The sequence below is a fragment of the Pseudophryne corroboree genome, chromosome 5 (genome assembly GCF_028390025.1).
Source record: "Pseudophryne corroboree isolate aPseCor3 chromosome 5, aPseCor3.hap2, whole genome shotgun sequence".
In the NCBI taxonomy this organism is placed as follows: domain Eukaryota; kingdom Metazoa; phylum Chordata; class Amphibia; order Anura; family Myobatrachidae; genus Pseudophryne; species Pseudophryne corroboree.
The window spans coordinates 687,734,256-687,758,006 of record NC_086448.1 but is presented as its reverse complement, the minus strand read 5'-3'; the positions used below and the strand labels follow the sequence as shown (position 1 = coordinate 687,758,006).

At 44.0% G+C, this 23,751-nt stretch overlaps 1 pseudogene; it reads left to right on the top strand.

Annotated features, from left to right (window-relative positions):
- The first annotated feature begins 698 nt into the window (after window positions 1–698).
- On the top strand, window positions 699–816 carry LOC134930587 (5S ribosomal RNA; annotated as a pseudogene).
- Window positions 817–23,751: the final 22,935 nt, after the last annotated feature.

The following is a 23,751-nucleotide window of genomic DNA, read 5'->3' as shown; positions in this document are numbered from 1 at the left end:
GCAGCTCATACCTGTCTTCTTTTAAATTGAGCTTGGGATCACAGATTTCCAGTCAGTGATTAATGCACTCTGTCATCTATATTAAATACCCATATGGTGTAATACAGTTCATATAATCACATGATAAATGAACTGTGCTTGTGTACCCAGACCAATACAACTGTAAATATATATGGAGGTTGAGACATTATTGGATTACGTTAATGGTGGCCTAAATCACATGTTTTATTCTGCACACAGGAGGGTAATTGCGCGTGTGTGCATGTGTGTGTATATACCCGTGAATTAAGTGGTTAATTTAAAACTTGATTTGATCTATATTCCCTTTTCCATTTGCATCCTGTACCCTATTATTCAAGTCAAGATTACCTTTAAGCAGTATAGTCTTTTTGGTGGCTTAAATGGATGAAACAGGGTGCATATTTGAATACAAGATAATTGAGTGTGAACAGATATAGTTCATTTACACTTTTTCTATTTCTTTGCTATTTTCCTTTTCCGGACTCTCACCAGCAATCCAGTGGCAATGGGCATTTGCCTGTTTTCCTCTGCCTAACGCTGGCAGCAGATCCTCTTCCTTCCTATCCCTTAAATTCCCCATCAGTTTACGATTATTATTCTTCTAATACCAGTCATGTCTATACCATTTTCCATGTGAACTCTCATCAGTGACACCAGAGCAACTAGGGTATTAATACCCCTACTATCATACCACACTGGAAATGCCCAAATCCGTCTGATCTTGGAAGCGAATCAGTGTGGGCTTGGTCAGTACTGGGTTGGGCGACTTCCCAAGAAGACCGGGTGTAGTAGAGGCCGGAGGCATTCATGCTCTGAGCCTAACACTGACAGCAAATTCACCCTCTCAGTTCTTGCTCCTTTGTTTCTCTTTCTTTTTCCTTCTTCTGTGAACAATGGTACTTTTACAAAAGACCAAAGTTTCATATCATTTTCTTTACAACCCAGGGTACAATTCACACTCCTCTTAGGCCTTTTGACTGGTTGAGTTTGCAGGCAACACATTTTGGTCTCCCAATACAGGGTATCATTAGTATCAGCAACCAATAAGTTACCATTCGGTGTGATGGATTTTTATTAAGTGTTTATTGTTGTTCAGTGAATTGTCTTGTCCCAGTTTATGTCTTTATTGGAAACTACAACTGTCATTTTTTTTAAGCACATATTATTAAAATTTATATGTTTTAAACATTTCAACACTACAGTCGCCTTCTGACTATTCCAAGACTGCACCCACACCAAAGTCTTCTTTTTCTCTCTTAGTTAAATCATTGGTTTAATACTGACTCAGGGTGCACCACCAATACACTAATCTAGTGGGATTTATCCCTAATATTTAGTATATTTTGGTTTATTAAGGCTGATAGGCCAAGTATCAGTGGTTTAGTGCGGTATCCCCCATTTCTACACGTGTAGTCAAATGCAAGCCAAGTCAATTTAAGAAGTTACAGTATAAGTGGAAATAGTGTCCCTTAATCCAGTAACAGAGACTACAGTATAATCAGGCAGTAGGAAGGTACCTGGCCTATACCAAAACATGGAGAAAAGTGGTAAGCTACAGTACAACAAAGATGCTGTCATTTTTGCAAAAGCGACATTAATATGACATAGAGCACATAAACAAAGTGAACATGTAGACGTAAAAAAAGACAAATTGCATTTATTCTTACGCATAAAGAGGGAAATTACACTATAACTAGAGATGAGCGCCTGAAATTTTTCGGGTTTTGTGTTTTGGTTTTGGGTTCGGTTCCGCGGCCGTGTTTTGGGTTCGAACGCGTTTTGGCAAAACCTCACCGAATTTTTTTTGTCGGATTCGGGTGTGTTTTGGATTCGGGTGTTTTTTTCAAAAAACACTAAAAAACAGCTTAAATCATAGAATTTGGGGGTCATTTTGATCCCAAAGTATTATTAACCTCAAAAACCATAATTTACACTCATTTTCAGTCTATTCTGAATACCTCACACCTCACAATATTATTTTTAGTCCTAAAATTTGCACCGAGGTCGCTGTGTGAGTAAGATAAGCGACCCTAGTGGCCGACACAAACACCGGGCCCATCTAGGAGTGGCACTGCAGTGTCACGCAGGATGTCCCTTCCAAAAAACCCTCCCCAAACAGCACATGACGCAAAGAAAAAAAGAGGCGCAATGAGGTAGCTGTGTGAGTAAGATTAGCGACCCTAGTGGCCGACACAAACACCGGGCCCATTTAGGAGTGGCACTGCAGTGTCACGCAGGATGGCCCTTCCAAAAAACCCTCCCCAAACAGCACATGACGCAAAGAAAAAAAGAGGCGCAATGAGGTAGCTGTGTGAGTAAGATTAGCGACCCTAGTGGCCGACACAAACACCGGGCCCATCTAGGAGTGGCACTGCAGTGTCACGCAGGATGTCCCTTCCAAAAAACCCTCCCCAAACAGCACATGACGCAAAGAAAAAAAGAGGCGCAATGAGGTAGCTGTGTGAGTAAGATTAGCGACCCTAGTGGCCGACACAAACACCGGGCCCATCTAGGAGTGGCACTGCAGTGTCACGCAGGATGTCCCTTCCAAAAAACCCTCCCCAAACAGCACATGACGCAAAGAAAAAAAGAGGCGCAATGAGGTAGCTGACTGTGTGAGTAAGATTAGCGACCCTAGTGGCCGACACAAACACCGGGCCCATCTAGGAGTGGCACTGCAGTGTCACGCAGGATGTCCCTTCCAAAAAACCCTCCCCAATCAGCACATGATGCAAAGAAAAAAAAAAGAAAAAAGAGGTGCAAGATGGAATTGTCCTTGGGCCCTCCCACCCACCCTTATGTTGTATAAACAAAACAGGACATGCACACTTTAACCAACCCATCATTTCAGTGACAGGGTCTGCCACACGACTGTGACTGATATGACGGGTTGGTTTGGACCCCCCCCAAAAAAGAAGCAATTAATCTCTCCTTGCACAAACTGGCTCTACAGAGGCAAGATGTCCACCTCATCTTCACCCTCCGATATATCACCGTGTACATCCCCCTCCTCACAGATTATCAATTCGTCCCCACTGGAATCCACCATCTCAGCTCCCTGTGTACTTTGTGGAGGCAATTGCTGCTGGTCACTGTCTCCGCGGAGGAATTGATTATAATTCATTTTAATGAACATCATCTTCTCCACATTTTCTGGATGTAACCTCGTACGCCGATTGCTGACAAGGTGAGCGGCGGCACTAAACACTCTTTCGGAGTACACACTTGTGGGAGGGCAACTTAGGTAGAATAAAGCCAGTTTGTGCAAGGGCCTCCAAATTGCCTCTTTTTCCTGCCAGTATAAGTACGGACTGTGTGACGTGCCTACTTGGATGCGGTCACTCATATAATCCTCCACCATTCTATCAATGTTGAGAGAATCATATGCAGTGACAGTAGACGACATGTCCGTAATCGTTGTCAGGTCCTTCAGTCCGGACCAGATGTCAGCATCAGCAGTCGCTCCAGACTGCCCTGCATCACCGCCAGCGGGTGGGCTCGGAATTCTGAGCCTTTTCCTCGCACCCCCAGTTGCGGGAGAATGTGAAGGAGGAGATGTTGACAGGTCGCGTTCCGCTTGACTTGACAATTTTGTCACCAGCAGGTCTTTCAACCCCAGCAGACCTGTGTCTGCCGGAAAGAGAGATCCAAGGTAGGCTTTAAATCTAGGATCGAGCACGGTGGCCAAAATGTAGTGCTCTGATTTCAACAGATTGACCACCCGTGAATCCTTGTTAAGCGAATTAAGGGCTGCATACACAAGTCCCACATGCCTAGCGGAATCGCTCCCTTTTAGCTCCTTCTTCAATGCCTCCAGCTTCTTCTGCAAAAGCCTGATGAGGGGAATGACCTGACTCAGGCTGGCAGTGTCTGAACTGACTTCACGTGTGGCAAGTTCAAAGGGCATCAGAACCTTGCACAACGTTGAAATCATTCTCTACTGCGCCTGAGACAGGTGCATTCCACCTACTATATCGTGCTCAATTGTATAGGCTTGAATGGCCTTTTGCTGCTCCTCCAACCTCTGAAGCATATAGAGGGTTGAATTCCACCTCGTTACCACTTCTTGCTTCAGATGATGGCAGGGCAGGTTCAGTAGTTTTTGGTGGTGCTCCAGTCTTCTGTACGTGGTGCCTGTACGCCGAAAGTGTCCCGCAATTCTTCTGGCCACCGACAGCATCTCTTGCACGCCCCTGTCGTTTTTTAAAAAATTCTGCACCACCAAATTCAAGGTATGTGCAAAACATGGGACGTGCTGGAATTTGCCCATATTTAATGCACACACAATATTGCTGGCGTTGTCCGATGCCACAAATCCACAGGAGAGTCCAATTGGGGTAAGCCATTCCGCGATGATCTTCCTCAGTTGCCGTAAGAGGTTTTCAGCTGTGTGCGTATTCTGGAAAGCGGTGATACAAAGCGTAGCCTGCCTAGGAAAGAGTTGGCGTTTGCGAGATGCTGCTACTGGTGCCGCCGCTGCTGTTCTTGCGGCGGGAGTCCATACATCTACCCAGTGGGCTGTCACAGTCATATAGTCCTGACCCTGCCCTGCTCCACTTGTCCACATGTCCGTGGTTAAGTGGACATTGGGTACAACTGCATTTTTTAGGACACTGGTGAGTCTTTTTCTGACGTCCGTGTACATTCTCGGTATCGCCTGCCTAGAGAAGTGGAACCTAGATGGTATTTGGTAACGGGGGCACACTGCCTCAATAAATTGTCTAGTTCCCTGTGAACTAACGGCGGATACCGGACGCACGTCTAACACCAACATAGTTGTCAAGGACTCAGTTATCCGCTTTGCAGTAGGATGACTGCTGTGATATTTCATCTTCCTCGCAAAGGACTGTTGAACAGTCAATTGCTTACTGGAAGTAGTACAAGTGGGCTTACGACTTCCCCTCTGGGATGACCATCGACTCCCAGCGGCAACAACAGCAGCGCCAGCAGCAGTAGGCGTTACACGCAAGGATGCATCGGAGGAATCCCAGGCAGGAGAGGACTCGTCAGAATTGCCAGTGACATGGCCTGCAGGACTATTGGCATTCCTGGGGAAGGAGGAAATTGACACTGAGGGAGTTGGTGGGGTGGTTTGCGTGAGCTTGGTTACAAGAGGAAGGGATTTACTGGTCAGTGGACTGCTTCCGCTGTCACCCAAAGTTTTTGAACTTGTCACTGACTTATTATGAATGCGCTGCAGGTGACGTATAAGGGAGGATGTTCCGAGGTGGTTAACGTCCTTACCCCTACTTATTACAGCTTGACAAAGGGAACACACGGCTTGACACCTGTTGTCCGCATTTCTGGTGAAATACCTCCACACCGAAGAGCTGATTTTTTTGGTATTTTCACCTGGCATGTCAACGGCCATATTCCTCCCACGGACAACAGGTGTCTCCCCGGGTGCCTGACTTAAACAAACCACCTCACCATCAGAATCCTCCTGGTCGATTTCCTCCCCAGCGCCAGCAACACCCATATCCTCCTCATCCTGGTGTACTTCAACACTGACATCTTCAATCTGACTATCAGGAACTGGACTGCGGGTGCTCCTTCCAGCACTTGCAGGGGGCGTGCAAATGGTGGAAGGCGCATGCTCTTCACGTCCAGTGTTGGGAAGGTCAGGCATCGCAACCGACACAATTGGACTCCTTGTGGATTTGGGATTTCGAAGAATGCACAGTTCTTTGCTGTGCTGCTTTTGCCAGCTTGAGTCTTTTCATTTTTCTAGCGAGAGGCTGAGTGCTTCCATCCTCATGTGAAGCTGAACCACTAGCCATGAACATAGGCCAGGGCCTCAGCCGTTCCTTGCCACTCCGTGTGGTAAATGGCATATTTGCAAGTTTACGCTTCTCCTCCGACAATTTTATTTTAGGTTTTGGAGTCCTTTTTTTACTGATATTTGGTGTTTTGGATTTGACATGCTCTGTACTATGACATTGGGCATCGGCCTTGGCAGACGACGTTGCTGGCATTTCATCGTCTCGGCCATGACTAGTGGCAGCAGCTTCAGCACGAGGTGGAAGTGGATCTTGATCTTTCCCTAATTTTGGAACCTCAACATTTTTGTTCTCCATATTTTAATAGGCACAAATAAAAGGCACCTCAGGTAAACAATGGAGATGGATGGATTGGATACTAGTATACAATTATGGACGGGCTGCCGAGTGCCGACACAGAGGTAGCCACAGCCGTGAACTACCGCACTGTACTGTGTCTGCTGCTAATATATAGACTGGTTGATAAAGAGATAGTATACTCGTAACTAGTATGTATGTATAAAGAAAGAAAAAAAAACCACGGTTAGGTGGTATATACAATTATGGACGGGCTGCCGAGTGCCGACACAGAGGTAGCCACAGCCGTGAACTACCGCACTGTACTGTGTCTGCTGCTAATATATAGACTGGTTGATAAAGAGATAGTATACTCGTAACTAGTATGTATGTATAAAGAAAGAAAAAAAAACCACGGTTAGGTGGTATATACAATTATGGACGGGCTGCCGAGTGCCGACACAGAGGTAGCCACAGCCGTGAACTACCGCACTGTACTGTGTCTGCTGCTAATATATAGACTGGTTGATAAAGAGATAGTATACTCGTAACTAGTATGTATGTATAAAGAAAGAAAAAAAAACCACGGTTAGGTGGTATATACAATTATGGACGGGCTGCCGAGTGCCGACACAGAGGTAGCCACAGCCGTGAACTACCGCACTGTACTGTGTCTGCTGCTAATATATAGACTGGTTGATAAAGAGATAGTATACTCGTAACTAGTATGTATGTATAAAGAAAGAAAAAAAAACCACGGTTAGGTGGTATATACAATTATGGACGGGCTGCCGAGTGCCGACACAGAGGTAGCCACAGCCGTGAACTACCGCACTGTACTGTGTCTGCTGCTAATATAGACTGGTTGATAAAGAGATAGTATACTCGTAACTAGTATGTATGTATAAAGAAAGAAAAAAAAACCACGGTTAGGTGGTATATACAATTATGGACGGGCTGCCGAGTGCCGACACAGAGGTAGCCACAGCCGTGAACTACCGCACTGTACTGTGTCTGCTGCTAATATAGACTGGTTGATAAAGAGATAGTATACTCGTAACTAGTATGTATGTATAAAGAAAGAAAAAAAAACCACGGTTAGGTGGTATATACAATTATGGACGGGCTGCCGAGTGCCGACACAGAGGTAGCCACAGCCGTGAACTACCGCACTGTACTGTGTCTGCTGCTAATATATAGACTGGTTGATAAAGAGATAGTATACTCGTAACTAGTATGTATGTATAAAGAAAGAAAAAAAAACCACGGTTAGGTGGTATATACAATTATGGACGGGCTGCCGAGTGCCGACACAGAGGTAGCCACAGCCGTGAACTACCGCACTGTACTGTGTCTGCTGCTAATATAGACTGGTTGATAAAGAGATAGTATACTCGTAACTAGTATGTATGTATAAAGAAAGAAAAAAAAACCACGGTTAGGTGGTATATACAATTATGGACGGGCTGCCGAGTGCCGACACAGAGGTAGCCACAGCCGTGAACTACCGCACTGTACTGTGTCTGCTGCTAATATATAGACTGGTTGATAAAGAGATAGTATACTACTAATATTATATATACTGGTGGTCAGGTCACTGGTCACTAGTCACACTGGCAGTGGCACTCCTGCAGCAAAAGTGTGCACTGTTTAATTTTAATATAATATTATGTACTCCTGGCTCCTGCTATAACCTATAACTGGCACTGCAGTAGTGCTCCCCAGTCTCCCCCACAATTATAAGCTGTGTGAGCTGAGCAGTCAGACAGATATATAATATATATAGATGATGCAGCACACTGGCCTGAGCCTGAGCAGTGCACACAGATATGGTATGTGACTGACTGAGTCACTGTGTGTATCGCTTTTTTCAGGCAGAGAACGGATATATTAAATAAACTGCACTGTGTGTCTGGTGGTCACTCACTATATAATATATTATGTACTCCTGGCTCGTGCTATAACCTATAACTGGCACTGCAGTAGTGCTCCCCAGTCTCCCCCACAATTATAAGCTGTGTGAGCTGAGCAGTCAGACAGATATATATAATATTATATATAGATAATAGATGATGCAGCACACTGGCCTGAGCCTGAGCAGTGCACACAGATATGGTATGTGACTGAGTCACTGTGTGCTGTGTATCGCTTTTTTCAGGCAGAGAACGGATTATAAATAAAACTGGTGGTCACTGGTCACTATCAGCAAAACTCTGCACTGTACTGAGTACTCCTAATGCTCCCCAAAATTAGTAAATCAAGTGTCTCTCTAATCTATTCTAAACGGAGAGGACGCCAGCCACGTCCTCTCCCTATCAATCTCAATGCACGTGTGAAAATGGCGGCGACGCGCGGCTCCTTATATAGAATCCGAGTCTCGCGATAGAATCCGAGCCTCGCGAGAATCCGACAGCGTCATGATGACGTTCGGGCGCGCTCGGGTTAACCGAGCAAGGCGGGAAGATCCGAGTCGCTCGGACCCGTGTAAAAAAACATGAAGTTCTGGCGGGTTCGGATTCAGAGAAACCGAACCCGCTCATCTCTAACTATAACCTCCATTAAAGTGATACGTTTGGTTCCGCACATGTGTAAAGGAACAGGACTGTGGCCAAGCGCATTATTTGCATGTGAAGTAATTTTGCCATCAGAAGAACCCATCGATGGCAAAATAATTACCATCGGGAGGAAACCATAAATGGATACAAGCTGGCCAAGGTTGCTCTTTGCTCTTCTCAGATGCAGTGCAGAATGGGGGCTCCAGGAGACTACAGTGACTTGGCTGGGCCCCTGATTACAACCAACTGTATCATTTTCATTATGCTTTCAGTATATATCTTACTATGGCATCATTTAACAGAGCTCTAGAACTGCTACAAAGTACACCAGATACTAGCCTAAGAAAACAAAAATACACTAGGAGGATTGACTCACATAAATTACAGCAAGGGCACTGCCTTCATGTATGTGGTCATATAATCACATTATATAATACATTTACTCTACATCAACTTTTGCTACAGCATGTAAACTATGTGCATGATATTAGAATCAACAAGCAGAATGGGTTCTTTATTGAAAATCAATCTATTGCTCAACATGAAGCTAGGATATCAGAGTATAAAAACGTTCAGCCTAATCACTCCCTAATGACAACGACTTATGTCCTCGGTGCAGACGATTTGTTTCTTGGTTTTAAAAAGTAGATTATTTCCGTGGTGCAGGCTTAGTGTAAGCTGTTGAGAAACCACAAGCACTGCACTTCAGCCTCTATTTGGGATGTTAGCCAAAGCTAATCTGATTAAGAGGGCATTTTTTACAATATGGTGGTGCTTTGAAACTTCTGTGCAACCAGATAGAGTACAGCCAGAACTAGAGATGGTTGGGGGAAGGGAAGTTTCAAAGCAGGCAAGCCTTCTATGCTCAGTTTAAATCCCTGACGAAGGTATTTCTAATGACTTTGCAGTAGAATAGCCCTGTGTTTGAAATGCAGTTTATTTAAACACCAATTGAAGCTATAATCAATTTTGTTTTCAACACATCTATTTAATTCATTACTCTGTATAGATTGGTTTTTTTGGAAATATAATTATGATCAGACCGCAGACCCATATTAGTTTGACATTTAGCAGGCTAAATAATTGGTGTTACCATTTACAGTACTTAGTTATTGTGAATCTGCCTAATAACGCTTAGAGACATGTATGTGTCTCTTTAATGCATCTGCATGAAATTATCACTAAATCAAAATAAAAGGCAGTGCACACTGCATGTCAGTAGGATTGTTGAGTACAGCCTGTCAGAATAGGTTGAAAGAACAGTTCTGTGTTAGATCTACAGTATTAATGCTGTATTATGGGGGGGGGTTATATTGTTTGTTTCATTTGTATGCCAGTTTTGATATTGAAAAGTGATTCTCAATACAAAATAGCTTTTTAGATTGTTTAAAACACCAGTTTTATATATTGTTTTTATTACTTGCTTAGTACTATAGTGAACAAGTATGATTCTAAGCAAATGCTATACGATATCTGTAATACAAAATAGTTAATCTTTTTTGTTTGAACTTTAAGTTGTAGTTTTGATTAGAGATGAGCGGGTTCGGTTCTTCCGAATCCGAACCCCCCCAAACTTCACCCATTTTACACGGGTCCGAGGCATACTCGGATTCTCCCGTATGGCTCGGTTAACCCGAGCACGCCCGAACGTCATCATCCCGCTGTCGGATTCTCGCGAGATTCAGATTCTATATAAGGAGCCGCGCGTCGCCGCCATTTTTCACTCGTGCATTGGAAATCATAGTGAGAGGACGTGGCTAGCGTCCTCTCACTTTGTTTCAGGGGGCTGCATATCTTTATTCTGGGTACCAGCAGTATTATAGGAGGAGTACAGTGCAGAGTTTTGCTGACCAGTGACCACCAGTATTATACGTTGTCTGCCTGAAAAACGCTCCATATCTGTGCTCAGTGTGCTGCATATATCTGTGCTCACACTGCTTTATTGTGGGGACTGGAGACCAGCAGTATTATATAGGAGGAGTACAGTGCAGAGTTTTGCTGACCAGTGACCACCAGTATACGTTGTCTGCCTGAAAAACGCTCCATATCTGTGCTCAGTGTGCTGCATATACCTGTGCTCACACTGCTCTATTGTGGGGACTGGGGACCAGCAGTATTATATAGGAGGAGTACAGTGCAGAGTTTTGCTGACCAGTGACCACCAGTATACGTTGTCTGCCTGAAAAACACTCCATATCTGTGCTCAGTGTGCTGCATATATATGTGCTCACACTGCTCTATTGTGGGGACTGGGGACCAGCAGTATTATATAGGAGGAGTATAGTGCAGAGTTTTGCTGACCAGTGACCACCAGTATTATACGTTCTCTGCCTGAAAAACACTCCATATCTGTGCTCAGGGTGCTGCATATATCTGTGCTCACACTGCTTTATTGTGGGGACTGGGGACCAGCAGTATTATATAGGATGAGTACAGTGCAGAGTTTTGCTGACCAGTGACCACCAGTATTATACGTTCTCTGCCTGAAAAATGCTCCATATCTGTGCTGCAGCATTGTAGTATATAGTAGGAGTACAGTGCATAATTTTGCTGACCACCAGTATATAATATATAGCAGTACGGTACAGAAGGCCACTGCTCTACCTACCTCTGTGTCGTCAAGAATACTATCCATCCATACCTGTGGGGCATTTCAGTTTTGCACAGTTTGCTGACCACCAGTATATAATATATAGCAGTACGGTACAGTAGGCCACTGCTCTACCTACCTCTGTGTCGTCAAGTATACTATCCATCCATACCTGTGGTGCACAGTTTGCTGACCACCAGTATATAATATATAGCAGTACGGTACAGTAGGCCACTGCTCTACCTACCTCTGTGTCGTCAAGTATACTATCCATCCATACCTGTGGTGCATTTAAGTTTTGCACAGTTTGCTGACCACCAGTATATAATATATAGCATTACGGTACAGTAGGCCACTGCTCTACCTACCTCTGTGTCGTCAAGTACACTATCCATCCATACCTGTGGTGCATTTCAGTTTTGCACAGTTTGCTGACCACCAGTATATAATATATAGCAGTACGGTACAGTAGGCCACTGCTCTACCAACCTCTGTGTCGTCAAGTATACTTTCCATCCATACCTGTGGTGCATTTCAGTTGTGCGCAGTATATATAGTAGTAGGCCATTGCTATTGAGACTGGCATATAATTCCACACATTAAAAAATGGAGAACAAAAATGTGGAGGGTAAAATAGGGAAAGATCAAGATCCACTTCCACCTCGTGCTGAAGCTGCTGCCACTAGTCATGGCCGAGACGATGAAATGCCATCAACGTCGTCTGCCAAGGCCGATGCCCAATGTCATAGTACAGAGCATGTAAAATCCAAAACAACAAAAGTTCAGTAAAATGACCCAAAAATCAAAATTAAAAGCATCTGAGGAGAAGCGTAAACTTGCCAATATGCCATTTACGACACGGAGTGGCAAGGAACGGCTGAGGCCCTGGCCAATGTTCATGGCTAGTGGTTCAGCTTCACATGAGGATGGAAGCACTCTTCCTCTCGCTAGAAAAATGAAAAGACTTAAGCTGGCAAAAGCACAGCAAAGAACTGTGCGTTCTTCTAAATCACAAATCCCCAAGGAGAGTCCAATTGTGTCGGCTGCGATGCCTGACCTTCCCAACACTGGACGGGAAGAGGTTGCGCCTTCCACCATTTGCACGCCCCCTGCAAGTGCTGGAAGGAGCACCCGCAGTCCAGTTCCTGATAGTCAAATTGAAGATGTCACTGTTGAAGACCATCAGGATGAGGATATGGGTGTTGCTGGCGCTGAGGAGGAAATTGACAAGGAGGATTCTGATGGTGAGGTGGTTTGTTTAAGTCAGGCACCTGGGGAGACACCTGTTGTCCGTGGGACGAATATGGCCATTGACATGCCTGGTCAAAATACAAAAAAAATCACCTCTTCGGTGTGGAATTATTTCAACAGAAATGCGGACAACTGGTGTCAAGCGGTGTGTTGCCTTTGTCAAGCTGTAAGAAGTAGGGGTAAGGACGTTAACCACCTAGGAACATCCTCCCTTATACGTCACCCGGACCGCATTCATCAGAAGTCAGTGACAAGTTCAAAAACTTTGGATGACAGCGGAAGCAGTCCACTGACTACTAAATACCTTTCTCTTGTAACCAAGCTCTTGCAAACCACACCACCAACTCCCTCAGTGTCAATTTCCTCCTTACACAGGAAAGCCAATAGTCCTGCAGGCCATGTCACTGGCAAGTCTGACGAGTCCTCTCCTGCCTGGGATTCCTCCGATGCATCCTTGAGTGTAATGCCTACTGCTGCTGGCGCTGCTGTTGTTGCTGCTGGGAGTCGATCGTCATCCCAGAGGGGAAGTCGGAAGACCACTTGTACTACTTCCAGTAAGCAATTGACTGTCCAACAGTCCTTTGCGAGGAAGATGAAATATCACAGCAGTCATCCTGCTGCAAAGCGGATAACTCAGGCCTTTGCAGCCTGGGCGGTGAGAAACGTGTTTCCGGTATCCACCGTTAATTCACAGAAAACTACAGACTTGATTGAGATACTGTGTCCCCGGTACCAAATACCATCTAGGTTCCATTTCTTTAGGCAGGCGATACCGAAAATGTACACAGACCTCAGAAAAAGAGTCACCAGAGTCCTAAAAAATGAAGTTGTACCCAATGTCCACTTAACCACGGACATGTGGACAAGTGGAGCAGGGCAGACTCAGGACTATATGACTGTGACAGCCCACTGGGTAGATGTATTGCCTCCCGCAGCAAGAACAGTAGTGGCGGCACCAGTAGCAGCATCTCGCAAACGCCAACTCGTTCCTAGGCAGGCTACGCTTTGTATCACCACTTTCCAGAAGAGGCACACAGCTGACAACCTCTTACGGAAACTGAGGAACATCATCGCAGAATGGCTTACCCCAATTGGACTGTCCTGGGGAATTGTGACATCGGACAATGCCAGCAATATTGTGCGTGCATTACATCTGGGCAAATTCCAGCACGTCCCATGTTTTGCACATACATTGAATTTGGTGGTGCAGAATTATTTAAAAAAGACAGGGGCGTGCAAGAGATGCTGTCGGTGGCCCGAAGAATTGCAGGCCACATTCGGCATTCAGCCACCGCGTGCCGTAGACTAGAGCACCAGCAAACAGTCCTGAACCTGCCCTGCCATCATCTGAAGCAAGAGGTGGTAACGAGGTGGAATTCAACCCTCTATATGCTTCAGAGGATGGAGGAGCAGCAGAAGGCCATTCAAGCCTATACATCTGCCTACGATATAGGCAAAGGAGGGGGAATGCACCTGACTCAAGTGCAGTGGAGAATGATTTCAACGTTGTGCAAGGTTCTGCAACCCTTTGAACTTGCCACACGTGAAGTCAGTTCAGACACTGCCAGCCTGAGTCAGGTCATTCCCCTCATCAGGCTTTTGCAGAAGAAGCTGGAGACATTGAAGGAGGAGCTAAAACAGAGCGATTCCGCTAGGCATATGGGACTTGTGGATGGAGCCCTTAATTCGCTTAACCAGGATTCACGGGTGGTCAATCTGTTGAAATCAGAGCACTACATTTTGGCCACCGTGCTCGATCCTAGATTTAAAACCTACGTTGTATCTCTCTTTCCGGCAGACACAAGTCTGCAGAGGTTCAAAGACCTGCTGGTGAGAAAATTGTCAAGTCAAGCGGAACGTGACCCGTCAACAGCTCCTCCTTCACATTCTCCCGCAACTGGGAGTGCGAGAAAAGGCTAAGAATTCCGAGCCCACCCGCTGGCGGTGATGCAGGGCAGTCTGGAGCGAGTGCTGACATCTGGTCCTGACTGATGGACCTGCCAACGATTACTGACATGTCGTCTATTGTCACTGCATATGATTCTCTCACCATTGAAAGAATGGTGGAGGATTATATGAGTGACCGCATCCAAGTAGGCACGTCAGACAGTCCGTACGAATACTGGCAGGAAAAAGAGGCTATTTGGAGACCCTTGCAGAAACTGGCTTTATTTTACCTTTGTTGCCCACCCTCCAGTGTGTACTCCGAAAGAGTGTTTAGTGCAGCCGCTCACCTTGTCAGCAATCGGCGTACGAGGTTACTTCCAGAAAATGTGGAGAAGATGATGTTCATCAAAATTAATTATAATAAATTCCTCCGTGGAGACATTCACCAGCAATTGCCTCCAGAAAGTACACAGGGACCTGAGATGGTGGATTCCAGTGGGGCCGAATTAATAATCTGTGAGGAGAGGGATGTACACAGTGAAAGGGGTGAGGAATCGGATGATGAGGAGGAGGTGGACATCTTGCCTCTGTAGAGCCAGTTTGTGCAAGGAGAGATTGATTGCTTCTTTTTTGGTGGGGGCCCAAACCAACCAGTCATTTCAGTCACAGTTGTGTGGCAGACCCTGTCGCTGAAATGATGGGTATGTTAAAGTGTGCATGTCCTGTTTATACAACATAAGGGTGGGTGGGAAGGCCCAAGGACAATTGCATCTCGCACCTCTTTTTTCTTTCATTTTTCTTTGCATCATGTGCTGTTTGGGGACTATTTTTTTGAAGTGCCATCCTGCCTGACACTGCAGTGCCACTCCTAGATGGGCCAGGTGTTTGTGTCGGCCACTTGTGTCGCTTAGTTTAGCCATCCAGCGACCTTGGTGCACCTCTTTTTTTCTTTGCATCATGTGCTGTTTGGGGACTATTTTTTTGAAGTGCCATCCTGCCTGACACTGCAGTGCCACTCCTAGATGGACCAGGTGTTTGTGCCGGCCACTTGTGTCGCTTAGCTTAGCCATCCAGCGACCTTGGTGCGCCTCTTTTTTTCTTTGCATCATGTGCTGTTTGGGGACTATTTTTTCAAGTGCCATCCTGTCTGACACTGCAGTGCCACTCCTAGATGGGCCAGGTGTTTGTGTCGGCCACTTGGGTCGCTTAGCTTAGTCATCCAGCGACCTCGGTGCAAATTTTAGGATTAAAAATAATATTGTGAGGTGTGAGTTGTTCAGAATAGACTGAAAATGAGTGGAAATTATGGTTATTGAGGTTAATAATACTATGGGATCAAAATGACCCCCAAATTTTATGATTTAAGCTGTTTTTGAGGGGTTTTTGTAAAAAACACCCGAATCCAAAACACACCCGAATCCGACAAAAATTTTTCAAGGAGGTTTTGCCAAAACGCGTCCGAATCCAAAACACGGCCGCGGAACCGAATCCAAAACCAAAACACAAAACCCGAAAAATGTCCAGTGCACATCACTAGTTTTGATGTGTGTAAGTGGGTACTCATAACTTGGGCAGTGTTGTATGTGCCACTGCTCAGGGCACATACAGTAGCTGAGGGGCAGCTGGCCATAGGTATAGTATGTCCGGGGCCCTTTCATGGACCAGCCAACATATTGTATCCAATATCCACAATCAGCTAACCATGTCTATCAATCACAAAGCATCCCTAAATAATTCCTTTATACATCCTAACCAATCATATGCCAACACAGAAAGTTGAATACTGGGCAGAAAATTATGGGTTCTGATAGAATGTTGTGTCTATGATGGATATTAACAGCATAGGCATTAGGAAGAAGGTACAAACTCAGCAGCCCCCCTGCTCATTGAGTCGATTTATCATTTCATCTCCCGGTGAGGTAGTAGGTCCGGCCATCCCCATACACAGCGAGCTGCGTGCTCATAATAACCCAGAACATTTCCTTAGAAGGTTTCCAGACTCAGCACTCACCCCTATCAATCCTGACCTGTCTCAATGAGACTGCAGAAAAAGCTGTCAATTGCCCAAGGTCAAAATCGATTCTGAAGCCAAATTTAACTCACATCCCATTAGAAATAGAATTTCTGAAAAACATCAATGTTTTCTCATAGCCCAACATATAATCCCCTCATTTACTAAAGTTTGATTTGAAATCAAACTCAAAATCGAATTTGAAATCTCCAAATGAATAGAATGAAGTTAGGCTTTCAATTTGAGCTTCTAAACACCATTCTATTGCTAGGAAATTGATTGTGATGACTTCTTAAGTACCCAAATGCATGTGAAGCAGTGTGAATGTAGGAATAAAAGCTGTCCTAGGTTATGGTATGTTGTACACCTACCTGCAGTATGCAAATTACCACCTGACTGAGAGCACCAGGAGCAATACTAAGAGCAACATCAGCAGTTTCATGAGTTGAATGCTACACACTTTTATACCAATGGACATCATACCTAGTCCATGAATGTACAATAGCAGTGTAGCACAACTTAACTTAAATACATGAGTGTTGCAACTGGCTATCATGGTTCATGCCTTGATGCCTATCTCCTCAGCAAATCATCCCTGCCTGCAAAATTTTAAGTGAGTTAAATGCCAGAGGGATGGTTGTTTGTTAAGTTACCTATACATATAGCCACCCAATCCATGACAGATTGCACCTTTTGTCTATTAAAAATAGATAAGTTGGGAGGCATATTACTATTATATAATTTGGCAAAATTGTCCAATATTGTGGTCTGCTGCCATCTATTACATAATCATGCATTAAATTAACCACTCCCCCCAGATTATGCAATAAACAGGAAGCAGCCAGAGAGGTTGTTACCAACAATTGACTATGGGGGTCAGTCCGAGTTGATTGCTCGCTAGCAGTTTTTAGCAGTCATGCAATCGCTAAGCCGCCGCCCTCTGGGAGTGTATCTTAGCTTAGCAGAAGAGCGAACGAAAGGATCGCAGAGCGACTACAAAACAATGTTGTGCAGTTTCAGAGTAGCTCCAGACCTACTCTTAGCTTGCGATCACTTCAGACTGCTCAGTTCTGGATTTGACATCTCAAACACGCCCTGCGTTAACCCAGCCACGCCTGCATTTTTCCTGGCACGCCAGCATTTTTTCGAACACTCCCTGAAAATGGTCAGTTGACACCCAGAAACGCCCTCTACCTGTCAATCACTCTGCGACTGCCATTGTGACTGTAAAGCTTCGCTAGACCTTGTGTAAAAATACTTTGCCCGTTGTGAAAGTATGTCGTGCGTGCGCACTGCGCCACATACGCATGCACAGAAGTGCCGCTTTTTCACTTAATCGCTGTACAGCGAACATTTTTAACTAGCGATCAACTCGGAATGTGAGCACAGAAAGTGGAAGGCAGGCAGGAAGGCAGATTAGGGCTAAGTTTATTGCCAACTATTTTAGCTGTAATTTAAAAAAAAACACAAAATTTGAATCATCAGTAAGGTTTTCATGTATAAAATAGTGTAAAAAGAGAGCTTCCCCTTTAATTAGTGTGCATGTCATACATTTGGACCAATAGGAAGCAATGAGGAAGTTAGTTTGATTTTGCATGATATTTTGCTGGGTATTTTAATAGGGATTTGAGGTTTGATTTTGGAGGGGATATCAAAATCTCAACCCAAAAATCTTTTAGTTAATTAGGGATTTTTTCAGGGATCTAGAAAATCAAATAGAATCAATTTCAACTGATTTTGTAGATTCATAAAAGTGATCTCAAAATCGAATATTGGTAAATATACCATCAGGTGAGGAAGAAGCTCCCATCACCCGACTTCCCTCTGTACACCGAGCCATGAACTCAGACTTCCACCCACCCCCAGGATGGTCCTGAACTGGTTGCTCATCCCAATAAAGGTGGTCATTCCGAGTTGTTCGCTTATTGCTGATTTTCGTTATGCTGCGATTTGCTGCTAAATGCGCATGCGCATGGTACGCAGCGCACATGCGCTTAGTTACTTAACTAAAAACTTAGCAGTTTTGCTGTTGTTCGTGCGGCACTTTTCAGTCGCACTGCTGATCGGTGAGTGATTGACAGGAAAGGGGCGTTTCTGGGTGGTAACTAAGCGTTTTCCGGGAGTGTGCTAAAAAACGCAGGCGTGTCAGGCAAAGACGCAGGAGTGTCTGGAGAAACTGGGGAGTGGCTGGCCGAACGCAGGGCGTGTTTGTGACGTCAAACCAGGAACTAAACGGACTGTTCGCTATTCTGCTATGCTAAGATACACTCCCAGAGGAGTGTAGGCGTTTGCAATGCTGCTAAAAGCAGCTAGCGAGCGAACAACTCGGAATGACCACCCAAGCCTGAGAATGATTACTAGAGAGCTGTCCATGGTTCAGGTACTGACTAGAGCTGAGAGGAGGTTATACTGATGGTCCTTCTGGAATAATCTATGTATAATATGCTGTTGTTTATGTCCAATGTGTGCCCTATGTATAAGATTTATATATATATCCTGTGCATATCCTGTGTTCTGCTGGAATTATCATATATAATATGCTGCCTGCACATGTCCTATGTGAATACTGTATATATGTGTGCATTTCTTTTGTCCTGCTGGAGGGCAAAAGGGCTGAAAAAGGGAAACAACCCCAGGAATTGGCACAACAGGTAGCAACCTAGCAAATGTATAGAAAATAAGTTTAACTACAGTATATTTAATAATGCAGAATCATCAATCCAAGAGTTTTATTTATTTACTACTAAACACAACAAAATTCACAATTTCAACACATAACAGTAATCAAACTATTAATAGGTTGATTTAGGTTTATTGGTAACGTCTCCTAATGTAATGTTGCTGACCCCTGATATAGTCAATATACTGTATTTTACATAGGTAAAAATATATACTATATGTACTTCTCTTCAATTACTACCTAACATCAAACACCATAAATATGCATAAAACACTTTTCAACAAGTGCAACAAAATGAATTATAGAGAAAATTGAGCCCTTCTTGTTTCAACAATATTGAATTACTTCTAGGACAAAATAAATTAGGTACATTTTTGCATAATACACCTTCAAAGTGTAGGCTATAAATATACTAAAAATGAAAGTGGCAGGGGGAGGGACAGCTCTAAAATCCTTATCATGAAAACTGTTATAAATGCAACGGAATATGCTCCACTACATGAGAAATGTTAATAAATAATATTAAATATTGTAAAATGGGTACTTGTAATAATGAATCGGTAGGCAGTTTTCCAGTAAATACAGAATGTCTTTTTACTGGCAAAAGACACTGAAGCACAGCATACTCAGGCTTAGGCCTGGAAACACAGTTATAAACAGAAAATAAATACACAACCATAAAAAGTCCTAGCACCCCATGTGCTCAGCAATCAGTCCTATGTCAGTGGCCTGCAGCCACAAACTGCCATGCTCTCCTGGCACAGCCAATGTCATCAGTCCCTGGCACTACAAAACTCCGGCCTACTAACTGGCGTCTAGCAGGCATCAATGCACAGAACTCTGGGTAAATGGGAGTTTTAAGTTGTAACTCTTCTTCTTCTCAGTGATGAGTTCCTGTTGGCAATCCACAAAACCCGGAATTCCAAATCTCCACTGTTGCTGAGGAATGTGCCGGTCTTGTTTTCCTTTCCTTTTGATGATTCTGATCCCACAGTCTAATATATATAATGATTGTAATTGAACATGGCTATATAAAGAGTGCTACTTCCAAACAATACATCAATGATTGGAGGGGTATCCAAGTAAGTATCATGAGATGGGATAGCCAGAACAGAAAAGCATAGTCCAAGGTTTGAGGCTGATGGTAGTTTTGAAGAAATATTAATTTATAGCACTGTACTTCTACATATTAATACCGTTCTAACAATTGGCATTAATCTACATTAAATAAAAAATAGAAGATGCAAATGTGAAAATAAAAATGCATAATATGTTTTATAGCTTATGGGCCTGATTCAGAGATGGGTGCTGCTGTGGCGTCTGCTCTTGCGACTGTTGCCGGAGGCGCACCTACAATAATATGCAAATGCTAGTTTCAGCCCTGGTGCAGTAGCATGAATCTGGATTTGCAAGAACTGAGACGCCCACTTTAGGTCTCCCTGTAAGCTGTAATACCCCCAGTGTTTCTTCAGACAGCACCACTGAAGCAGAACTGACACTTGCACCAGCCCTTCAGCAGGTGCAGTTTCTATGCTGTGGCTGTGTGCCTGGAATGCAGCCACTCTCACTGACATGCCTGCAATACTCCCATAATACACCAATAAGACAAACTTTTTTTGCGGTCACTTCTAGCCACCTCCCAGTCACCACCAGGAATGCCCAACACTTTGCCATCTAATTTCTAATTCCACCTGTCCCGATCACAACAGCATCTTTGTGCATACAGATGGAGCCACGCTAATCGTCTGTGCTTGGGCGTGCCCATCCGGGCGCGCATATCGCCACGTCTGGGGGGCGCACATGTCCATGACACGCACCATTCACTAGAATGGGAGTGTCTCTGTGCTCTCCTGGCGTGACTAGGCGGACGGATCGCCTAGTCACTGCCGGGAGTGCTCATATGCGATGGAGCCGCACTAGATGAGTGAAACTCCATCTGTACACTCACTTTATTATGTGCGCCGTATGGGGTTTTCAGCAATTTTTGTGCATGCTCAGGATTTTTTGATTGGTTGCCATGGCCCATGGGCAACTTCTTCTCTGGCTCACTTCTCCACTCTTTTCACTGTGTCATGAATAGACCCCTACTGTATATGTTTTAGAACTATGGGGGAGATGTATGATGCACTGAAAAGAGTGGAGAAGTGGGCCACTGGAAAAATAACCAATCGGATTTGAGGTAAGATTTATCAAGTGCATTCTATATACAGTGGGGATCGAAAGTTTGGGCACCCCAGGCAAAAATTAATTTTAATGTGCAAAAAGAAGCCAAGGAAAGATGGAAAAATCTCCAAAAGGCATCAAATTACAGATTAGACATTCTTATAACGTTTCAAAAAAAGTTTGATTTTATTTCCATCATTTACACTATCAAAAGAACAGAAAACAAAAAATGGTGTCTGCAAAAGTTTGGGCACCCTGCAGAGTTAATACCTTGTACTGCCCCCTTTGGACAGCTGAGACCTGGCAGTGTCATGGATTATTCTCAATCATCGTCTGGAAAGACCAGGTGATGTCAATCTCAAAGGTTATAAAAGCCCAGACTCATCTGACCTTGCTCCAACAATCAGCACCATGGGTTCCTCTAAGCAGTTGTGTAGAACACTGAAGCTGTGAATAGTTGATGCTCACAAAGCAGGAGAAGGCTATAAGAAGATAGCGAAGCATTATCAGGTGCCCATATCCTCTGTTCGGAATGTAATTAAGAAATGGCAGTCATCAGGAACAGTGAAAGTTAAAGCAAGATCTGGAAGACCAAGAAAAATATCAGACAGAACAGCTTGCAGGATTGTGAGAAAAGCAAGTCAAAATCCACGTTTGACTGCACGATCCCTCCAGGAAGATTTGGCAGACACTGGAGTTGTGGTACACTATTCCACTATAAAGAGATACTTGTACAAATATGGTCTTCAAGGAAGAGTCATCAGAAGAAAACCTCTTCTACGTCCTCACCACAAAAATCGCATTTGAAGTTTGCAAATGAACATATAGACAAGCCTGATGCATTTTGGAATAAAGTTCTGTGGACCGATGAGGTTAAAATAGAACTTTTAGGCCGGAATGAGCAAAGGTACGTTTGGAGAAGGAAGGGCACAGAATTTAATGAAAAGAACCTCTGTCCAACTGTTAAGCATGGGAGTGGATCAATCATGCTTTGGGGTTGTATTGCAGCCAGTGGCACAAGGAACATTTCACGAGTAGAAGGAAAAATGGATTCAATAAGATTCCAGCAAATTTTGGACGCTAACTTGATGTCATCTGTGAAAAAGCTGAAGTTAAAGAGAGGCTGGCTTCTACAAATGGATAATGATCCTAAACACACCTCAAAATCCACGGTGGATTACATCAAGAGGCGTAAACTGAAGGTTTTGCCATGGCCTTCACAATCTCCTGACCTCAACATAATTGAAAATCTATGGATAGACCTTAAAAGAGCAGTGCGTCACAGACAGCCCAGGAATCTCAAAGAACTGGAAGACTTTTGTAAGGAAGAATGGGCGAAGATACCTCAAACAAGAATTGAAAGACTCTTGGCTGGCTACAAAAAGCATTTACAAGCTGTGATACTTGCCAAAGGGGGCAGTACAAGGTATTAACTCTGCAGGGTGCCCAAACTTTTGCAGACGCCATTTTTCGTTTTCTGTTCTTTTGAAAGTGTAAATGATGGAAATAAAATCAAACTTTTTTAGACATGTTATAAGAATGTCTAATCTGTAACTTGATGCCTTTTGGAGATTTTTCCATCTTTCCTTGGCTTCTTTTTGCACATTAAAATGAATTTTTGCCTGGGGTGCCCAAACTTTCAATCCCCACTGTAATTATAGGAAGCCATGAGCAACTTCTTCACTCTTTTCCCTGCTACATACACATACTGTACTTGCCCACTCTCCTGGATACTGTGGGAGACACCCATTTTTTGTGGAGGGTAGTGCCTTCACCACTGGAAGAGTGGTCACCTCTCTCGCATCCCACCCACTTTCTAGTGTAGTGGGCAGATTGGGGAAATAAATACAGACAATCCATGGTCATCGCCAAGGGGGGTGGGGCCTAGTGACACAATTCTAATGTAATCATTCCATTTTATCCCTACCCCTATTTAAATATGCACAATTTGTGGCTTTTTGTGGCCTAATGGTGCAATAGTCCAGCCCCACCCCATCACCACCCACTTGCATCTCCTCTCCAGGCTTTGCTCAGAGAGGAAAGACTAAGGGGGAATTCAAATGTTTGAAAAGTTGGTTGGGTGTCTGTTTTTACGGTAGGGTGTCTGTATTAGATAGGAAAAAACAGACACCCATCTGACCTTTCAAACATTTATGTTCCCCCCTAAAAGTCATAAAGTATGTTCCCCCCATAATCCTTCTTCAAAAATCATTACCTGACAATTTGATAAATGCTGATTAAGACTATATAGAATACAATAATCACTGATACTACTGACTAGACCATAGGTTCTCAAAATCGGTCCTCAGGACCCCACACAGTGCATGTTTTGCAGGTAACCCAGCAGGTGCACAGGTGAATTAATTACTCACTGACACATTTTTAAAGGTCCACAGGTAGAGTTAATTATTTCTGTGAGGAGACCTGTAAAACATGCACTGTGTTGGGTCCTGAGGACCGAGTTTAAGAACCTGTGGACTAGATTACATTACATTTACATATCTCCGGAGCTATTTCTTTCAGTTATATTGGGGTTT